Below are 15,390 nucleotides of genomic sequence, written 5' to 3' on the forward strand. Positions count from 1 at the left end.
TTACATAGTTGGTACTTGCACAATAGGGAGTCCAGCTGAAATTGTTCCTTGCTCTTTTTAGTATCAGGAATCATTTTCTAAGGGTTAATGCATGAGCATTTGATTCTGTCTCAATTTCTGTAACAGACAGGTGACATTTTATAAAAATATTCCGCATCAACTTCAGATTGCTCCTTGAAAGCTTTCAGACGGGCAATAAAGGAAAAGGCAAACATCTTATAGAAACTTAAAAATTTTTATTTGCACATTTCTAATGATGGTTTCAATGAAAGCATAATGCCTTGCTTAAAAGAGAGCAAAACAGATGTCTCCACAGATTATAGTAAACATATCCCTCCTTTGGGGAAATTGCTATTTTCCATTGCCTACATTCATTAGTAAGATATTAAAAGTCAGAAATCTACTCTACAATGTTCTTTGAAAGGTTAGTGTTTAAGCTCAATGACAATTTGACAAAATTCTTCAGAAACAGCATATTCAAAAATTTTATTTTAGTATAATCATTCAAACTAAAAATTTAAATATAGCGCGGTCATCAAGGAAATTGTGTTGCTGCTGCTGTTTTCCGTTGGCATTCCTATCTCTAGAGTAATTCCCGGCTGAAAGAGAAGTTCATTGAAGAGTTGTTGAAGGACTACATTAGCTTAACAAATAAAAAATATAAATCCAAGGGCACAATGCAAGATACAACAAAGGCACTTATTACATTTTACAAAGATGTGAATATACTTAGGTTAAACTATCGGTAGGTTTATTTAGTGTGTGACTTTGAGTTTCCTTAACTTTAAAGTGGACATAGAAGAGAATTGTAATACCGGCCTTTGATGATGTCAAAATAGCACTCCTGAGAGGGAGAACAATGTGTGGTACCAAACAAATGCCAAGTGCATGGTGGCCATTATAGTAATTCAGAGTGAGTGGCTTGTCCAAAGAGATCAATGCTACATTTCCAATAGCCAAGTGTCTCCTTAGAGAAAATAGCCTGGTTTGAAAAATCCCATCTAGGAGACAGGAGGCCACATCAATGCACGCTGTTTTCCTGTTGGTAATGTCACGACATAGCAATTAGAAATAAACTCAATTTGTGGTTAAAATGAAATCAAAGGTACTAAGGATTTGATTGAAAAGGTTACGCATTTTATTCATAACTGCTTGTGAGAATTCTTGCTTTTCCAAAATGCCTTCCTGAGGGGCACACATATATCAAAATGATCATGTCTGAGGCAAAGACATCTTCATAAAACTAGGTGATTCAAAGTTAGATTACTGTTCATTTCTTATTTATAAAACAGCACTCTCACCGCATGCTGGGCTTAAGAAATAATGCATCTAAAACCAAGAAGTGAGCTACACTTGGGCCTGGTAAGCAAGGGAGAGAATTAACATTCTCATTTTAACTTCAACAATCTGGTTTCCCTATTTTGCCAAATTCAGCTAGGTATTCAAAACATTTTTCAAAACTTTTCTATTGTGAATTGGAGGAAAGGTTAAAGAGCCGGTTATCAGTTTTACACTCAACAAATTCTTTATATTATATTTTGTTTCATCACATTTATTACAATTCCTTCAAATGTACCACTGTCTCCTGTGTGCATTCTTCTTTTGTTCTTTAACCTTGGAACATTTTCTTGGGTAAATGCCACCGTTTTATGCTTAAATGGTTGATTAAACTAAGGTATGCATCCCTAGCTAGTGTTGTGACTGGTGATAGGTAGGTTTATTGTGCCAACCCGGTCAATAGGAGCATGTGGGATTAATAAGGTCACAGTTTGGAGGGCAAAGAGATACATGATTCAGCAAGCCCCACCTCTCTCTCTGTCTCCTGCTCTCAGGTGATCAGGCTCAACTTGTGAGCTACACCACCTGTGGGACTGCCAACCTGCGGATCGTGTTGCTATAGTTTGAGGTTCCTTTGAGACTTGCTTTGCCACACTGCTGGTGAATATATCACTTGAGCTTGAGACTGTCGGATCCTTTCATCTTGCTGATTGTGGGTGACCCGCCCTGCTGTCTTGGTATCCACCAAAACTCTGATTCTGAGCTCCCAGGACCTGTGACTTATTCCTTGAAGCTGATTGGTTATGACTAAGACATTTTTCATAACTTTGCTTCCTGTAGGACTCTCTATATTCATAAGTATATTTGCAGCAAAATATAATACATATATACAAGTATCCTCTATCGAACCTATGGACATCAATGTGTATGCTCTCAATCTCCATCCCACACCTGTTCAGCCGGTACGTCAATCCATGCATGGATGCAGGGATCACGGAGTGGTTTCATGTTGCTAATCACAAGGTCAGCAGTTTGAAGCTACCAGTTGTGCCAAGGGAGAAAGATTTGGATTTCCACTCCTAGAATGAGCTCCATTCTCAGAAACCCACCAGGAGAGTTCTACTTTTAGGGTGACTATGCGTCAGAATTGACTTGGTGGCACTGAGAATATTGGAAGACTGCGCGTATTTGCCTCTGTTGCCTTGAAGTCTTGCAAACCTCCCAGTGTCTTCCCTGTCTGCAGTGTTTTTACCAACTTGTATCCTTTTATATATTGTGTTTCCTGTCATCTAAGCTCACATTTGCCTACCCTGAAGGAGCCAACAGTCTCATTATGGGAGAAAGATGAGGCTAGCTGCTCCCGTAATAATTCAAAGTCTCAGAAACCAACAGTAGCAGCTCTTCTCTGTCCTAGTGGGCAATAGCCTTGGTGTTTACCCTGTAGACCCTAACTTTGTTGCAATTTTTATTGATGAATTTTGTAATGCTAGGTTTTAATTTTAGGTCTTTAGTTCACCTTCAGCATTTTTTCTGGTATATTGTGTAAATGTGGGTCCTCTTTCATTCTTTTGTAATGGATACACAACTTTGCCCACACTATTGGTTAAAGTGACTGTCTCTTTCTTTCTTGTTTATTGCTGCCTTGTTAATTTATATCATTGGGACCTGAGGAGATGCTTTATAATATATTGATGTTCTTAAACATGCTAAGGCTTTTGTTGGTGTTGCTGTTACCTGATATAGGATCTATTGTGGAGAATGTTTTTATGTACTGGCAGAGGAAGCACATTGTCCTATTACTGGGTGTCCTGTGTATGTATGTGTGTGAGAACTAATTGGTTGTTTGTATTGTTCAGCTCTTCTGTGTCTTAGATGAGCTCTGTATAGTTCTAGCCTCATTGAAATTAGTGTTTTTAATTCTTTTACTATTAATGTTGAACTATCTACTTCTTTCTTCAGTTCTGTAGCCATTTGATGAATGTATTTGATATCTTTCACTGGGCATAGAGATACTAATTGTGATTACATCCTCTTGTCCAAATGGCACTTTAAAAAGCTCCTCTTTGTCTTTTATGCTGGTTTTGCCTCAGAGGGTCCCTTCCCCTCTCTTGATTTTTTTAGTTTATTTCTGTCTTTGTGTCTCAGTTATGCTTCCTATAGTCAGCATGTTGATAGATCCTATTTTCTTCTCAATTCCACCACCCTCTGTCTCTTATCTGGTACATTTAACCCATTTACATTCAGTCTAGTTATTTATAAATATTCACTCACTGCTGTCATTTTGTTGTGCATTCTTTGTGTGTATGGTGTTATTGGTTTGTTTATTCTACATAACATTCTGTGTTCTTGTTTGTAGGTATTCTTGTGAATTTGAACATTGCTATTGTTTTAGTGTTTCCTAACTCTTCACGAGTTTCCTCTTTTTAATGAAATTTATTCATTCTCTTAGCGATAATCCTGTCATTTATTAATTTCTTCCAAGTTTAAGACAGTTTGTTCTCTCTTGGAATCTTACTTGTCATTCTGTCCATCTGGAAATGCTGTAACTGAACTATCCTACGTATTTATTTTGTTCTCTTTATTATAAATTCATATAGCTAGTTTCCTATGTTCAATCTTACAGAATTGTTTTAATCTGGATACTTCCATATCTGGTTTGACTTTTGTGTATTATCCGTATCAGATTGTTCTTTAATGTTGTTGACTTTGAACATGTTGACAAGGAGACCAGTCCCTGGTGATGGACATCATGTTTGGTAAAATAGAAGGGCAGTGAAAGAGAGGAAGATACTCACCAGGATTGATAGAGACAGTGGCTGCAACCATGGGCTCAAGCATAGGAAGCATTGTGAAGATGGAACAACGCCAGGCAGTAGCTCCTTCTGTGGGGCATTGGGTCTTTCTGGATTGTATCTGGTTCAATGGCACTTAATAACAGTAACATTTTTTCAGTCCCTAGTAGAATAAATTAACAATAACTAATAGAGGAAGACTGAACATTTCACAAATAATTTGAAAGTTGCTCTTCATAATGACTGAGATCAATCCATATCCAAGGACTACATTTATTTTATCTTTTCGTGTAATTTTTCTATAGCCATTATTTAAATTTTACTGAGTATTTCATCCACTGACATGAGTTTGGGTGGAACATGTCATGGAATAAGAGAACCATGTTATACTCAAAGAGATGCAATAATTGGTCGATGACCATGGCCTCCATTTTAGACCAAAAGAGACGTGAAATGGTCTTTGAATGTGGAGTCTGGTAACAAAAATCTGCAAAGTTGGGGAGCATCTTCTCAGATCCAAAATACATGTATAATCAGTTTCTACACTGTAATAGTGTTTTCCCATAGACAAAATAGATAGATTCAAGGAACAAGAGGTTGAAGCAGAGTTAGCACCATTTATGATTACACCCAGTAATTAAGCCACTTATGTAATTTATTATTATTGCCAATTTAAATTTAAGATCTGTAGTTATAGAAATTCTTGTTTTAAAAAGTGGAAAGATTCAATCAAAAGTAGAGAAAGAAACAAAACTTAACTAAAAATCTGCCACTCATAGTATTCGCTGGGACGTTACTTAGTAAGAGTCTGCCAATTTTAGTGTTGAATGGACAAACAGAGCTGCCATGTACTGAGAAGCGTATACCAAACCAAATCAATGCCTTCAAGTCAATTCTGAAACATAGCAACCTAGACATTCACATTATTATGGATGAGATCTCTGTCATTTCACTACACAAGCCACCTAGCACAACAAATATGCTATCCATTTTCAAAAACAAAAAACAAACAAACAAAAGACTGGAGTGACTAGTACAAGAAGATAATTGTTAATTGTAGACTTGAGAAGTTAGAGCCTACATTGTCCCACATTTCTTCATTAATTTTCTCCCAGGAGGAAAGGTTGCTAATGATTTATTATTTTGTCCTTCTCAATCAATTCCTTTTTGTTCAAAGGGTTGCATAGCTCAACTTTATACTCTCTGCCTGCTGGACACCAAATATAATGACCAGTTGGTATAGGCATGCAATACTTAGACCTCTCATTTTAATTTGGATGGCAGCTCTGATGTTAGCAGAGCTCAATAGCTTTTAATGCCTATCCTGAAACTGTATTACTGTTCAACATCTCTGCCTGTGTATTTCTATTACTTTCTTTTCCTCGCAGATTTTGTCTCCCATAGGACCCAACAATAAATCTTCCACATGCAAATCTTCATCTTGGAGTCGGTTTCCAGGGAAACCCAACCTGAGATAAGAACTGAGTATTGCCTGGATTTAAGCAGGGAAAAAATGAATCATTTCTGGGTGTAATTACCAAGTTTTCCCTATAAAATTAATATGAAAATATTAATACAGTATTAAAAAATTAAACCACAACAGAACAAGGCATTATTTGTGAAAATTAGGACAAGCAGATCAGGGGAAAAAATGAAACCACTATGAATTAAATGCTAAAAAACAAGGCCTCAAATCACATATATCAGAAATCATCAGAGGTTAGCAAATGTGATGAAGATTGTATAAGCAAAGTAATATTAATCTTTAAAAGTGAAAAATATAAATTCAAGGAGTAGCTTGCACATCAGTTAAGTTCAGCTAATGAGAACACTGCAGAAATCAATGAAAATGCAGAACATAGATATGGAGAGGAAAATATAATAGCAAGGCTTACTTGGTATGAAACATTTACTTTAAAGTTCTAGAGACATCTAGTCACAGTCTAAGAAGGAGAGAGTACAGAGTTTGGGAGAAACACAATATAAGAAGACACAGTGATTGAAAATTCACTTGAACTCTGAAATGTTGAAATTCATGAATCTAGAAATTCTTCAATTCTATGAAGAATAAACTAAAGTAAATCTACCTTAGGCACCTTATCATGTAACTTCAGAAAACAAATGATTATGAAGATAGAATCAGTCCAAATAAAAAAGAAAGGCACTTCTGCAGGTCGGGCAATTGGACCGACAGACCTAACATAGCCCCCGACTGCTGTGGTTCAATGAGCTCCACAGTAAGTCACTCTTCCTGTGTCCTCACTTTTCACTTGTGTTAGCTCTTGGGAGCCATTGAGTGGGCTCTCCTTCCCAACAACCAAATGTCCAGCATCTTCATCAAGTGCTTCATAGCCTCCTCACTGAGCACAATGAAGTGTCCTTAAACTCACATTCTTCTCAAGGTTACCCGTAGTTGATTATGACGCACACAGTCAAGTGCCTTTTATAGTCAACAAAACACAAGTTGACAGTCTTGGTATCCTCTGCTTTCAGCTAAGATCCAGCTGACGTCAGCAATGAGATCCTATGTGTCGTACTCCCTGTCGATAGACTGCTGAACACACTGTTGGAAGACCGTCAGCAAGATTTTACTTGGATGTGATGGCAATGACAGTCTGCTATAATTTGAGCATTCTGTTGTATAAGCTAAGCATTTGGAATGGGATCAAATATGGATCTCTTCCCGTCAGTTGGCCAAGTAGCTGTCTTCCAGATTTCCTGGCCGAGATGAGTGAGTGCTGCCTGTGCTTCCCTGCCTTTCTGTTGGTATTCTGTGACGTCCCAGGGCCTAGTCCTGGGCTAATGCTCTCCGTGCATTTTGAACTTTTTCTTTCCTCACCACTAGTTCTTGCTTATATGCAACCTTCTGAAATGGTGGCATGCCGGCTAGTTCGTTTTGGTGTGAGGGCATTCTGTGGTCTTCCCATCTGCTTTTGATGCTTCCGCAACACTCAATATTTTGCCCAGAGAATGTGACACTATTACAACTTGAGACTTTTCTAAATTCTCTCAGTTGAAGATATGCTGCGTGTGTGCTTACATTTGGTTTTCTAACTCTATAGGTCTTGGCACAATTCAAGGTAATATTTACCTTTGTCTTTTTGAACGGCACTTTGAAATGATCTATTCAGCTCTTTGACGTCATCATTTCTTCCATATGGTTTAGCTACGCTACAATTAAAAGCAAGTTTCAGAGTATCGTCTGATACCCACTTTGATCTTTTCTTTCTTTGTAATGAACTTTTTGCTTTTTAATAAATGATATAGTCTTGATGTCCTCCTAGAACTCATCAGGTCTTCCGTCATTCGTATTCAGTGAATCAAATCTGTTCTTGAGATGGTCTCGGATTTCAGGTGCAATAGACTCAAGGTTGTATTTTGGCCCTCACGGACTTGTTTTATTTTCTTCACCTTTATCTTGAACATAGATATGAGCGATTGGTGGTCTATTTCACAGTCAGCTCCTAGCCTAATTTTAGCTGTTGATATTGAGCTTCTTGATAATCTTTTCACAAATATGTTGTCAATTTTATTTATTTTTTCATTTATCCATCTATTTATTTATTTTGTATTCCATCTTGAAATACAAGTGGATGATCGCTTTTTGTCTGGTTGAAAAAGGTATTTTCTAGGGATAAGTCATTTATCTCTCAAAATTTCTATCATGTGATTTCTAGTTTTATTTTTATCACCAAGTCCCTATTTTCCAACTACTGTTCCTTCCTCTTTGTTTCCAACTTTTGTTTTCCAATTGACAATAATTATCATTGCATCTTGATTACATTTGATCGATTTTGAACTGAAGTCATCGTTGGTAGAATTTTTTAATTTCTTCATCACTGGCTTTAGTGGTTTGTGCATAAACTTGAATAACAGTTGTATTGGTTACATTCCTGTAAGGCATATAGATACGATCCTATCACAGGGAGCACTGTACTTCCTGATTATGAAATGTCCTTTTTGTCCACGAATGCAATGTCATTGCTCATGAATGGGTTCTTTCTGGCCGAGTAAATCATATAATTTTCAGGTTCAAAATGGCCCAAACCAATCCATTTCAGCTTACGGATGCCTCGCATATCAATCTTCATGCATTCATTTTCTTTTTGGTGAATTCCAATGTTTATAGATTCATACTTAGCACATTTCAAGTTCTGGTCATTAGCATATTGTTTGCAGCTGTTTCTCACTACCTTGAGACCTATCCCATCAGTGAATGAAGATCCAGAAGGTTCCACACAAGAGGGCTTTACTGAACTCCAGTCACCATGGTCAAGTCCACTCCGCGAAATCCTCCGACACTAAATCAGAAAATGTTCTGCTTCCATTCACTAGGTCCTCAGTATCCCAACATGCATGATTAGTTCCAGTGGCTCCTTCTTCTGGAGCATGGAGCCAAGCACTTCTTTATTGTCTGCTCTTTGTCTGTAACCTCCAGTGAAACCGGGCCACGTTGGGTGCTGGCAACGTGCTGAAATACGAGCTTGCATCTGATACTTCTGACATCACAACAACACACAAGCTGCCATCAGATTGCAAACTGACAGACAAGTAGCAGGCATAATGAATAAATTAGTGAAACACTTACCTTTTCTACTCTTGAACCTAGCACTACCACGTGGTTCTGTTTGGATGACTCCCTCTTGGTCATTATAAAGGTCCTGTATGTATATAACGAAGTGTTCCAGAATTCCTATTTCTCATGTTTTCCAGAATTAGGTATCATCAACACAGTTGAATGCCTTTACATATCCAATATAATGTTCCCTTGTAGGCAAGTGATAAGTCAAGAAGTTTGTCTTAATTATTTCTTGCTCTCAGTTTCCAGAGTTTAGTAGACAAAGATTCAGATAACTGGTCCTTGGTAGTTGTTAAATATATGTCAGTTCAGAATTGTTGTCATCTCAAAATGACATTCTTAGGCAATGAGGTATCCACTAATAAATTACTTTTCTCTAGTTGATGATTGTCAACATTTTGTCACAAACAGGTAAAACACTCATACTTAACCCATATATCTAAAACATTACCTCAGGAATCCCTGTTCAGTGATTTATAACTAGAAATTAACTAGAAGGTAATAGAATTTAACATCTTTTCTCAATTCTCTATGTCTCATCAAACTATTAAATATTTACCCAGCTTAATGAATTTCTAGAGAGCAGTGTCAACATTTTAAAACCCTTTTTCCTGCCACTATGATTTAATATATTGGCTGTTTAACACCCTGAAGGTGAGGAGATCACATCTGTGTCTTACAGTTAATGTTGAAAAACTAGAGAAAAATCAATTTATCTATTTGTTTAAAATGACAGTAGTTGGTTATAAAGAAAAATAATCTCAATTATCAAGTTATAAACTTGTTACTGATGTACCAATGGTGAAGTTGGAATTAAGATATAACACCCTTAGGCCTTTTATATTGGTTACACAACCTTGATTTCACTCATGTGACCTCAATTTTCCGACAGAACATGGGGTGAGAGCACTAAAAGTATATTTGAATGTAACAGTTGCAATACTTGCAATTATGTGGCACTTTACATTTTATGCCACATTTCCATCCATGCCATTTTACTTTAACATGAAGGATAAATTGCTAGGAAAAGATTAACATCCTGTTCTCCTCACTATTAACATCAACTTGGGAATAGCAGCTGTTAGTGGATTCTAGAATCCATTTATGGTTAGGGAGTCTCTTCAAAGTTAGACTAAATTTAGCTGGAGTGAACAGCAGAGAAGAGATGCTCAAAGATTTAGTTTTGCAACTGGGGAGGAGAAATATTTACATATATTGAGTACAAAGGAAATATCCAATTTCAGCACAATTGACCAAGTATTGGCTTAATATTAACTGTATACACGGCTCTGTGTAGTATACTCTGGGATATGCAAAAATACATAATGATGTTCTTAACTAAAAGAAGTTTATAATCTCTCCAATAATTCAAAATGACAATAAATCATTCCAAAGTTAACCAGTTTTACAAAAAAAAATGGGTCAGTATGCTTGGTATGTTGAACAAACAAAAAAAAATCTCCTGAAATACATTAGATTTGATCCTGACTAAAAAATAGTTTAATAAGGCAGAAGAAGGTATAGTATCAATTGTATTATACGGATGTGAAATAGACACAATAATTGAATGAGGAATTTATAGCCACTTTTTGTGTCAACAGGGTATAGTTAGTTAGAATACAGTACATATATTTGCTTAGATTAAGATACTTACAGAAATTGAAGTTATCTAGTAGATAAGCTGTATAAGAGCTGAATTCCATATTAATTAATTTGACAGGTATCTCCACATGGAGATTTCTCATCAACCAATGTCCAATGAAAACAAGCTGCTGAACATTTTCTTAAACTTTTTAATATATTACATATATAATATATATAAAGAAAATTAATACAGAGGATCTTACATTTTCTAAATGAGTGGAAATGTATTGGACTGATTTTCTATAGTCTTTATTGTTTTTTTCATGCAGTACTAAAAGGAACAATGAATGGAATACTGAGAACACATGCAGAATTTGAATCTTCCTCTCTCTTGATTTTTAAAATAGTACATTTTTTAACCTTAGACTGACTTTAAAATCTTACTGATCTCCTCATATGTGTTGGAAGTGTAGTTATCTATTTGAAGCATGCACTTTAGCAAAAGAACCCATTGAACAAAGATAGAAAAAACTGTGTGTTCTGTGCCAATAAATCCATCAACACATTAGTAGTTTAGAATATATACAGCAGGAAGACAAAATTACAGTAACCTATTTGATTTACCCATCTATATTGCCTTCCTTAGGGCAAAGTGATAAAAGTCAACATTTTATTTATGCCTATGTGTTGTAATGCTATTTGGAGAACTGTTCGTTAAGTAGTCATAAATAAACTTTTTAAAATAGTATGCTGGCATATCTCACCCATTGCATTATTTCCTCGACTATAAAGGGCCTTTGTAATTATTTCTTCAGCTTCCCTATTTGTGCATCTAAGTACAAATGAAATATTTATATTGGGGAAGGAAATATGGGTAAATATAATATGTCCTTCAAGATTTGTTTTCATTGCTCATTTCTAAGATATTCCAACTTGAATATTTATATAACGTTCCAAAAATTATAAGGACAAATGTGCTTACTTTCTCTTATAAATATAAGATTGAGAATATAACCAGTTAGCAAATTTAGAATTCATAATTTTCTTCCAGATTTCATATATCCATTTCTTGCTTGATACCTGTATTTAGCATCCTTTCAAAAAGAGAAAAATCAGATGATTTCATGTTTTTGGACAAAACCCATCAGTGTACTGCCAGTGCCAACTGAGAAAGAAAAAACCCAGAGGAATCTATACACGCATCTCTAAGGACTTTTAAAACAAATCATGACAGGTATCTTGGGGCAGGAGCGTAGCGCCTGATTAGACTTCTAATTCAGGGAATCTTTATATCCCCTCTTTGCAATATTTATCTTTGACTAAAGGGGACCCATATGCAGAATGTACAGTGGAACACTGGAGATACTCGTGTACTGCATGTCTTTTCCAGGTGAGAAAAGGGGGCTCTGAGCTGAAGAGCATGAGAAGGACCACATGTCTCTCCTCATTTTTGCCTCTCTAGTCAATGCCAATCTTGACGCTAAGTCAACTGTTGTCATAAGGCTATACTGATGCAGCACCCAAACCTACAACTCCAAGAGAGCAAATCTATCTTGCTAGAGGAACTGGAAACTTGATCCCCAGAAACCAACGATTGTAGAGGAATCCTCACTGCGTTTTCTCTCTAACGTCTTGCACCTTAATCCCGAGAATGGCCCAATCAGGCCGGGGAACATCTCATTCAGCGTGCTCAAACTCTGACCATAGATTGCATTGAAACCGGTGAAATTTGATGGGACAACCTTTCTGGGTCTCCCACGTTTTCTGCCCTTGACAGGGTACAGTCTTACCAGTCTTCTCTCAATCTCTACTACTGGAGGATCTTAGCGATGTCTTTCTCTGACAGGTTTCTGCTTCACACAGCTTCAAGCTTTGGCAGCATGACTGGATCCGGATGGTCAGAAGAACTGGAAGAGGCCCTCAGTGTCAGAGTGTGGCATTCATCTCAGCAAGGAAAGAACTAGGAGGCGAGTTCACCTCGTTTTCTTTGAAAGAACCCACAGCATGCCATGCCTGGCACAAGTTCTAAGAATGCGTGGAGCAGATGCAACAGAGCACCGTATTGGTTTTGAGAATGGAAATGTGAGGTAAACCTCTATCCCAGCTCCGAGCCAACCCATGAGTGGTTCATGCATGAGGACAACCTAAAAGACCATGGCAAAGGATTTGAAAACCTAGCTTACTTTGGAACATTAAGCGACATGTGACTTATAATTTCAATCGAAACATTAATTACTTGCTAAAACTAGCAAAATTTCAACATCATCAAGGTGATTTGAACAGGAAACAGACTCACACAATATAATACTCATTGCCTAGGAAACAAACCAGTATTTCCTAGTAACTTAGAAAATACTATCATTAATCAAATTGTTGGAATTATCAGACTAGCACAAACATGCTGTGTGATGCAGTCGTGAACATGCTTGAAATGAAGACAAGTTCTCAGCAGAATACAGAAATATCAGAAAGATAGCAGGTAGAATCTTTGGAATGGAAAAGTAACAAAATCAAATAAATCACCTATAACTAAAATTGTAATTTCACTCCATTAGCTCAACAGCAGAAGAGAGATGAGAGTAAAGAATTAGTAATCTTGAAAATGAAAATACAAAATTAGCCAATTAAAAAGACAAAGGTAAATGGATCGAAAAGATTTAGGATTGTGTGGAACAGTACAATAAGACCTAACAGCAATAGCGTTATACTCTACAAAGAAGAGGAAAAGACTAATATTTTAGCGATATCTTAAAACAGTTCATGGAAAATTGAATAAAAAGATAAAGGAATATTTCCAAACGTTTCAGGTCTTGTCATACTAACTGACTGAAAACATCCTAATTTCTACTCGCTTTAGAAGCCTTTATATATAAATAGTATAGATTTTATTATTATACCTTTCTATAGGGTTAATATATATTATTATATCTATTTATAATTATATATATTCATTTTCTTTGTCAGGTTGTCATACTGTGGTGGCGACCAAAAAGGAATAAGATGGAAAAGAGGGAAAAGATCAAAGTGGATGTCAGACGAAACTCTGACATTTGCTGTCAATTTTATAACAGATAAGGCAAATGAAAGAAATGATGGAGTCAAAGAGTTGAATGGAAACATTCAAAAGACAGCCTGAGATGACATAGTCACATATTAGAATGAAATGTGCAGAAATGTAGAGTTAGAAAACCCAAAACAGGAGAAAATACACTGAGGATCTTAAACTGAAAGAACTCATGAAAAAAACCCTAGCCTCAAGTTGCAACATTGAAGCATTCTATAGACAGAATATTGAATGATGCCCAAAGAAGTGTCAAAAGAACATGGGGAGAATACAGAATGTCATTATACCTAAACGAGCTAGTCAACACCCCACAATTTCAGGAGGTAGCATATGAGCAAGAACCAATGATGCTGACGAAATAAGCTCAAGTTGCACTGAAAGCATTAGCCAAAAACAAGGCTCCAGAAATTGATGGAATACCAGTTCAAACATTTCTTTTTTTTTTTCCCCGTACCAAGCTTTATTGTTGACATTCCATATTCAAATGACTCCAATCCACTTTAAAAAATAAGGCACCTGCAAAGCTTCGATGCGGGTCCCTTGTGAGCTACAACCCCAGGGCTGCCGGCAGCGCCTGTCTGCCCACCTGCCCGGCTGCCCGGATCGTCCTGATCCAGCCGAACCTGTCCTCGGGCAGCCAGGTCAGACGCTCACCAATGGGCTGGGTTAGGTGCTGTGCTCCTCGGGGGAGAAAGAGATTTGGCATGTCTGTCTTCGTCGGCCAGCCCTGCGGCGAAGTGGCCAGGGTCATACGATGCTGAAGACCATGGACAGTACTGCTCGTAGGACACCTGGATCCAGCCATCCTGCTCCGTGTCATAGCGTCGGAATATGTCTGTCAGCCTCTGCAGGACGATGCAGCCCTGGATGAAGTCCTCGAAGGCAATCCGGCCCCGGCCCTGTCTGTCGAACTTCCGAATGAGGATGTCATGGAACTGGTCTGAGAGGCGGTACCCTGAGAGTGCCTGCTTGAGCTCGTTCTTGTCGATCATGCCCGAGTTGTCCCGGTCGTAGGTGCGGAAGACGTTCTGCCAGTCCGTGATGTACTTCCAGACGCCCGTGAACTCGCTGAAGTTCACGCCGGCCTTGTTCTCTTGGTCAAACATGGATATGATGGACCTAACAGTCACTGGATTAAATGGTGTCCATGTCCCGTTGGAGAGCGCCTGCTGGAGCTAGTTGTCCGAGATCACGCCGCTCCGGTCCTTGTCGACCCTCTGGAAGACGTTCCACAGGAAGCTCTGGTCCGGCAGCGCGACGCCCGGGGCCGGGGCGGCGCTGGCGCCCGAGCCGGGGCAGTAGGGGTAGGAGGCCATGAGCCCAGGCAGGGCGGACGTGCAGACGAGGGCCAGAGCCAGTTCAAACATTTCAATAGGCTGGTTAAGAACTGGAAGCGCTCATCTATGCCACAAAATTTGGAATACAGCTATTCCAACCATTCCAAAGAAAGGTGATACAACATAATACACTAATTACAGAACAATATCATTGATATCACATGCAAGTAAAATTTTGCTGAAGATCATCTAACAAAGGTGACAGCAATACATTGACAGAGAGCTACCAGAGGTTCAGGCCAGATTCAGAAGAGGACTTAGCATACAGGATATCCTTGCTGATGTTAGATGGATCTTCGCTCAGAGTTAAGACTACCAGAAAGATGTTTGTTTGTGTTTTATTGAACATGCCAATTCATAGGAAGGTTCATTATTATCAGGGATATGGAGTTATAACAACCTTTCTTGCAGAAAATTAGGAAGACCTGAGACATTTGCTGATGAAGATCAAGGATTTCAGTCTTTGGTATGGTTTACAACTCAATGTAAAGAAGCCCCAAATCCTTTCAACTAGATATATATAGGTATCAAGATAAAAACTTGATAAATGGAGAAAAGATTGCAGTTGCCTCTTGGCTTGATCTATAATAGATGCTCATAGAAGCAGCCATCAAGAGGTCAATGGTGCATTGCATTGAATAAATCTACTGCACAAGACCTTGTTAGAGTATTGAAGAGCAAGGATATTACTTTGAGGACTAAAGTGCACCTGGACCCAAAACCATGTGATTCTCAATAGTCTCATGTGTATAGGAA

At 37.8% G+C, this 15,390-nt stretch overlaps 1 pseudogene; it reads right to left on the reverse strand.

Moving 5' to 3' along the window:
- Positions 1-14,044: 14,044 nt before the first annotated feature.
- Positions 14,045-14,613, reverse strand: LOC142430697 (programmed cell death protein 6 pseudogene; annotated as a pseudogene).
- Between the last annotated feature and the right edge of the window lie 777 nt (positions 14,614-15,390).

This window comes from Tenrec ecaudatus, chromosome 17, assembly GCF_050624435.1.
Source record: "Tenrec ecaudatus isolate mTenEca1 chromosome 17, mTenEca1.hap1, whole genome shotgun sequence".
Taxonomy (NCBI): domain Eukaryota; kingdom Metazoa; phylum Chordata; class Mammalia; order Afrosoricida; family Tenrecidae; genus Tenrec; species Tenrec ecaudatus.